This window comes from Lygodium microphyllum, unplaced genomic scaffold (genome assembly GCF_053477565.2).
Source record: "Lygodium microphyllum isolate KBCC unplaced genomic scaffold, Lygodium_microphyllum_v1.1.10 scaffold_100, whole genome shotgun sequence".
In the NCBI taxonomy this organism is placed as follows: Eukaryota; Viridiplantae; Streptophyta; class Polypodiopsida; order Schizaeales; family Lygodiaceae; genus Lygodium; species Lygodium microphyllum.
Genome location: NW_028229583.1, coordinates 292,501 through 299,664, shown reverse-complemented (window position 1 = coordinate 299,664; position 7,164 = coordinate 292,501). Strand labels below are relative to the sequence as shown.

The following is a 7,164-nucleotide window of genomic DNA, read 5'->3' as shown; positions in this document are numbered from 1 at the left end:
CCAACTAGGAGTGAATTTGTTTGCAGATATTTGTGGTGTGACAATGTTGAGCATGGCCACAGGGACTGTGAAGCTTACAAAGATGCTATGAGAAAATATTTGATTTTTTGGAAGGATGGAAAAAATTGTGCTAGTGACAATAGATCTATCTATTGCTACAAGCTTTGGCAAGGGTGGCATAAAGAAGATTTTAGAGGATATGTTTGTATGGTCAGCCTATGTCGCCATAGATGTTGCAACTTATGGATTGCAAATTGAGAATAAGTCTAGAAGCAAGAAGTAGCTTTGGACCTATGCCTTGCGGACTACAGGTAAGGGCAAGGTGCCTCAAACTATTAGATTGCAGATTAGATGGAGCTCATCCTAAACTCAGGGTCTTTTGATTAGTTTCCCTTCAAAGCACCTTTTGGCACATGCCACTCCATCCCTCGGTGCAGTTGGCGACCACAGGTTTCGACGGACTGGCTCTTTTGGTAATAGCATGCATGTGCCGAAGTGTCTCCTAGCCATTCATCAAGCACGGGATTCTACAAGGACACCCTTGCTAATACCATCATGGCCGTGTTTATAATGATTGGTATGGCAAGAATTTGAAGCCTTGCCTCTTTAGTTAGCATCAGGAGCAGTAGAGCAGCCTTTTGCAAGGATATGCTGGGTTCTCTTTTGCCTCGGTAGATGCATAAGGTAGAGCGTGTTCAGAAAGCCTATGAATCCTTCCCCGTGCATGCGACTCAAGATAAATGCTCGAGCGCAAGGCGTGGTCCCCTCTTTGGGGGATCACTAGAGGCCAAAACCATAAAATAAACAATCGGTAGGCCCGATTGTTTGAGAGTGAAGTGTGACCCACTAGCAACACTTGGGAGGGGAACAAGAGTAAGGGAAGGCGCTGATCATCGACTTAGACTAAGGAGAACGAAAAGCTTACATGGCTCATATTAATTAACCGTGGTATGTAATGAATGATACGAGAATGGTTTCAAGTGGCTGAGAGAAATTGCACCCTACAAAAGATAAGAAGGCCTCGGCGGGGCGGCAGAGCATTTCGTGCCGCGACGGAATGGAGGGCTGTGCGCCGCCACACGCCAACCATCCAGCGGGCATTTGGTCTAGTGGTATGATTCTCGCTTAGGGTGCGAGAGGTCCCGAGTTCAATTCTCGGAATGCCCCCGCCCCGCCACCTCACACCTCCTTCCAGCCCTGTCGCGCACCTCGCCGGTGCTCTTCTCTCGCTGGCGCGCCGACATCGCCTGCGTGTGATGCTTTTGCCTGGTTCAGAAAACTATAAATTATTATAATGTAGAAGCGGCCTACCTAATACATATACATGGTAATGAAACAAACAAATCTGCCACCTAGTTATCGGTGGCTTTAACCATGGTTTGTTGTGGAACGCATTGCATATGTGCTAGTTGGGCCGGGTAAAGTAACCCATGCGGTGGTCGATATGCCATGGACCACATTACGTATACGCTCATCGCCACGTGTAAAATACTAGAGGTTGGATCGAATCAAACATTATGCAAGGGACATGAGAATACTCCTACCAAATTCGTAAACCAAGGGCCAACTCAAAGGCGCCACGACGAAAAGGCACGCCCAGCCCAGCTAGCATATGTGCTAGTTGGGCCGGGTAAAGTAACCCATGCGGTGGTCGATATGCCATGGACCACATTACGTATACGCTCATCGCCACGTGTAAAATACTAGAGGTTGGATCGAATCAAACATTATGCAAGGGACATGAGAATACTCCTACCAAATATCAAGATTGTGGAAGAGAAGGAAGGAGTCTCACTTGTAGCTTTCTTGCTTGCAGAATGGGAGAATACACACAAAGGTGGAGGCTGAAAACAATTTTTTCTCTACTTAGTTGTGTAAGCCAAAAAGAAGTCTCGTACATAGAAATAGAAGAACCCTATATATGGGTCTCAAACCAAACTCAACTAACTAAGGTGGCATACTAACTGAGCCACGAACTAGAGTAGATAAGGGTAGCTATCACCTAGCTATTATTCATGGGCAGTGTACCAACCGCATCTACAACTGACCAGTCGGTGACATAAATGCACAACGGTCACCCTGGCATATCAGGAGTGGAGCTCGATATCTCAACACTCCCCCTCGACCTCAATCCCAATTCCTACACACTAAGCAGGTCTCTGAACTTGTGCAGCTTCTCTGCGCCCAATGCATTCGTAAATATGTCAGCTACATGATCCTCTCTGCTGACATAAACTAGATCAATAAGACTTAGTAAAACCCTCTCCCGCACATAGTGATAATGCACCTCAATGTGCTTTGTTCTAGCATGATAGACTGGGTTATTTGCCAAGTGTATACTACTCATGTTGTCACAATAAATGACAACTGGCCCATTTAGGCTGATGCATATCATAAAGTAGCTTATGCAACCAAGCTACCTCACATGCAGCCATTGCTGCGCCCCTCTACTCAACCTCTGTGATCGACAAGGCAACTGTAGGCTGTTTCTTGCTGCTCCAAGTGACTGCAGCACTCCCAAAAGAGAACACATATTCACTGGTAGATCGTCTATCAGAAATACTACCAGTCCAATTAGCATCAGTGTATCCATGCAACTGTATCTGAACCCCAGTCTCATAAAGTAGTCCATACTGCAATGTGGACTTCACATACCTGAGTATGCGTCTAGCCGCATCCAAATGCGGTTTCCTTGGAGCTTGCATAAACTGACTTACCAATCCAACAGCATAGCTCAAATCTGGCCTGGTAATAGTCATATAAATCAAACTTCCTACTATGCGTCTGTACATAGTAGGGTCTTCCAGAAGCTCACCTGCATCTGCGCTCAGCTTCACATTCTGCTCCAAAGGAACTGAAATAGGCTTACAACCTGTCATCCCATATTTAGACAACATGTCCAATCCATATTGCCTCTGCAAGAGCTGTATCCCACTTGGTGATCTAATCACCTCAATGCCCAAGAAATAACGCAGCTCTCCCAAATCCTTCATCTCAAACTTCTGCTTCAATAGCATTTTCACATGAATGATATCTTCATCACTATCACCTGTGATAATCAAATCATCAACATAAATGACAAGCAGCATAATACATTTCTCTCTTTTTCTCACATATAGTGAGAAATCTGTCTTGGAAATTTGAAAGCCAATAGTGACAAGATACCGTCCTATCTTATCAGACCATGCTCTAGGTACTTTCTTCAACCTGCAAACAAACTCAGGATGAATAGCATGCACATAACCTGGTGGCTGCTCCATATAGACCTCTTCTTGCAAATCACCATGCAAGAAGGCATTCTTTACATCCATCTGATATAAAGACCATCCCTTTGATGCAACCATAGCAATGACTACTCTTACGGTTGCCATCCTTGCAACCGGACTGAATGTTTCTTCATAATCAATGCCATATGTTTGTGCATACCCCTTGACTACTAATCTTGCCTTGTATCTGTTCACAGAACCATCTGCATTGTGCTTCACCTTATAAACCCACTTACAACCAATTGTATTCTTACCTTTAGGCAAAGTTACCAATTCCCATGTAGCATTTGCTTCCAAGGCATCCATTTCTTCATCCATGGCTTTCTCCCATTTTTCTTTTCCCATGGCTTGCTAAAAAAAAGTGGGTTCTAGTTCTTGTATCACTTTGACCATATAGGCATAGTGAATGGCTGTAAATCCATCATATTTCAGCATGTCCACAAGATACCTAGCTCTGATAGACCTGCGCAAAGTAGGTTCACTCCTAGGTGCTCTCAAAACATCCCTGGTCTTCCTTACTCCAGGTATAACAATAGAATGAATACCCAACTCATCATCAATGCTCTGTTCTAAGCCACTGGATTCACCATCCACATAAGAGTGACCTGCATTCACATCAAACATGGGCTGATCTACCTTCTCTTTTCCTTTTCGTGATACCTGAATACCACTATCTGCATTGCTTTGAGAAGATTCTCCTGATCTCAATCTGCCTATCCATGGCAAAGAATGTGAACCACTGCTAGAGGACGCTCCAAGTCCACTAATATCTTGTGACTGTTGCTGTGAATTCTGTGCAGCATTACCATTTTGCGCATCTACATTATCAATCACATTTACTGGTTTATACCAGCTACTCATCTCATAAAAAATAACATCTCTACTCACTATAAACTTACGAGTAGAAGGGTTATAGCATCTATACCCTTTTTGCTACAGAGAGTAACCAATAAAGATGCACTTCTCAGTTTTTGGATCCAACTTGGATCTCAACTCATCTGGCACATGAACATAGGCAAGGCAACAAAAAATTTTTAAATGAGAAATATCTGGTTTCCTACCAGTATATCTCTCCTCTGGAGTCATGCCATGTATTGCTACAGTGGGAGTCCTGTTCATTATGTAGACTGCTGTAGCAGCTGCCTCAGCCCAGTAAAAAATTGGCAGGTCTTTTTCATTGAGCATGGCACGAGATACCTCTCCAATCTGCCTGTTTTTTTCTTTCTGCAATTCCATTTTGTTGTGGGGTATAACTACATGAATATTGCTGCTTTATTCCATGCTCCTGCAAGAACCTTGCAAACTCATTTGAGAGGTACTCTCCCCCTCCATCTGACCTTAGGCATTTTATTTGCAGACCTGTTTCTTTTTCAACCATAGCTTTAAGAGTTTTGAAATGCCCAAAAACTTCACTTTTCTTTTTCATAAAATACACCCAAACTTTTCTGCTATAGTTATCAATAAAAGTGATAAAATAATGACAGTCTCCAAGAGATGCAGCTTTAGTAGTCCACACATCAGAGTGGATTAATTCCAATGGCTTCTTACTCTCTTGAACATGTCTAGGAAATGGTTTCCTTGCATGTTTTCCAAATTGACAGGCTTCACATACCTTATGCATTTCTGCAACCTTGAATTTACGCAATCCTGCAATAATATTTTGGGCCTGCATTGATTTAAGTCGTTGTACATTAACATGACCAATGAGTTTATGCCAAATATCAATATCTGCAACTACACCGGTCCCATGTGCAAACATTGCTGCACTCAATTCAGTCATGTCTCCACATTAGATTTGGGAGTAGTAGTTATGATTTCCATGAGGTTAATGATGTTCATGGTTGAGGGAATTTTCTCATTTGGATCTTGGGATTGGAAGGAGGCATTCTATAACTTGGTTATTTTGAAAATATGTAAGACAATGATTCTAGCTGAATTCTCTTTCTCTGGTGAAGGTGCTCGATTCTTTGCTTCTAGCCAAATTAAAATCCCTTTCTCTTGTAAAGGTGCTGATTCTTTATATTAGTCAATGGAGGTGGTCTTCTAGGTGGTTTAGGTAGCCATAACCATTTTTTTTCTATGTAGAACCCTTGGTCATGCAATAGGGTTTTAGAAAACCATCATCACTTTGTGCTAGCTCTCTATCAACGCTTGTGATGATTGTTAGCTCTAAGTCTTCCCCTTCACTTTGTTGGAGCTCTTTCGTGTTTAGTAGTGGAAATCATAGAGGTTGTGCTTGTGATATTGGCCATATTGAATACATTTTCTACTTTTGGAGAAGTCATGCTAATTGGTTTTTGCTCTTCATTTTACACTTGAACTAGCATGCACTTTCTTTCCTTACTAAGTTTTGCATGCGATCAGGAGGATATTTTCTTACCTTGTCCTTGGGAGTCATCAATATTTCCTTAAATGAGAGCTATAATTGTTTTTGACATTTGGCAATGTCAAGGGTATTCATCATGCCCTATAATCAATATCACATTTAATCACTTACTTAAAAAGCCTTGTAGTCAAAACTTCTTTTCCTAAGTTCTCGTAATTATGTAGCATATAAAATATGATGGGAAAGCTCTAAACTTCAATAGCCATCATAATTTTACATTTTCCAAGGAGGGAGTATAGGGATCTTCCATAGGGATTGATCCTTGGATTTGTCAACACAAGCTTTGGTTGTCTCGATGTAAGTCCACATGTCATGATATTTAAGTCTACTCCTTTGTTAATGGAGGTATCGATTGTGTGCTCTCATTGTGCAAGCAGTTTGACCCTAAGATAGGCAAGAGGTATCACTTTGTCATTTTTTGAGACGGAAATTTGTAGCTTTGAGTTTGGAAGATATTGCATCTTGTAGATCCAGTTTGGTTGTAATGGGGCACCTAGCATTGAGGACAATCATGATACAGATCAGTAATATTGCACTAATTGCATCTCAAGTGCATTGCTTTTTGAGTAGACATTCTTCATTTTTGGGACGATCATTTGTCATGTTCCCTTATTGGTGCGGTAATTCCAATACTCAATAGTTTCTCAAGGGTACTTCACTTCTTTCTCATTGCAACCTAGCAACATGATCGAGTTTGGGCATCCATGAGGATTGTGTTACCCTCTTCATCATGTGTCACAGAAGGGTTCATGTACTCCTCATCATTATACTATTATTTAACAAGGTGTGCAAGAGGGTCACTAGATAGGTAAGTTATTATTGGGCCAGGAGACGTAGGCATCCCTAACAGGACTAATTTCTACACGAGTTCTACACTGGGAGTAGTTGGTCTCTATGATTCACTAGGGCTAATAACACCATGTGAGAGGTTCTTTTATGCATTCATTAGTCAAACAATAAGATTATATATGTAAGCTACCTCAATGAAGTGCATTATGAAGAGGCCTTTTAGCATAGAGAAATCTGACATCTTCATAGTATCCAATCTTGTGAACCAAGTTTTGCCCCTAGTTGCCTAAGCATAGCTCAAATGTTTATGATTTTTTGGATTCAATCTTGAGGTTGTTGAACTCAAAGGCATGCAAAAAATTTTATATGAGATTGTAGGGATCATGTCCCACTCGGCATTTCTCCATTTGTTTGGTGATTGCATCCTAAAAGTTCTTCCTAGTCTAATTAACATGTGCTAGCTATATGTGTTCCTACTTCGAGCATGTTGGATTTGTCAAGAATATGTCATTGTACTAGGTCTGACATAAATTGATGGACAATCTCGAATTTAGGATTAGCCTCTTGATACCAATATCCAGTAGTGAGTCGATGTCATGTGTCTTGGTGGAAATACATTGAGGCAAATGCCATTAAAAATTTATGCATTTATTAAAAACATTTAAAGTTATGCTTCTGCATATGAGCTTGACTTCTTAGACATATTTTTGTGCATTGTTAATG

General features: G+C 41.3%; 1 non-coding gene across 1 annotated transcript; it reads left to right on the top strand.

Moving 5' to 3' along the window:
* The first annotated feature begins 1,095 nt into the window (after nt 1-1,095).
* Nucleotides 1,096-1,167, top strand: TRNAP-AGG (transfer RNA proline (anticodon AGG)). Its single transcript has one exon. It is a non-coding gene; the product is annotated as a tRNA-Pro (tRNA).
* The last annotated feature ends 5,997 nt before the right edge of the window (nt 1,168-7,164 follow it).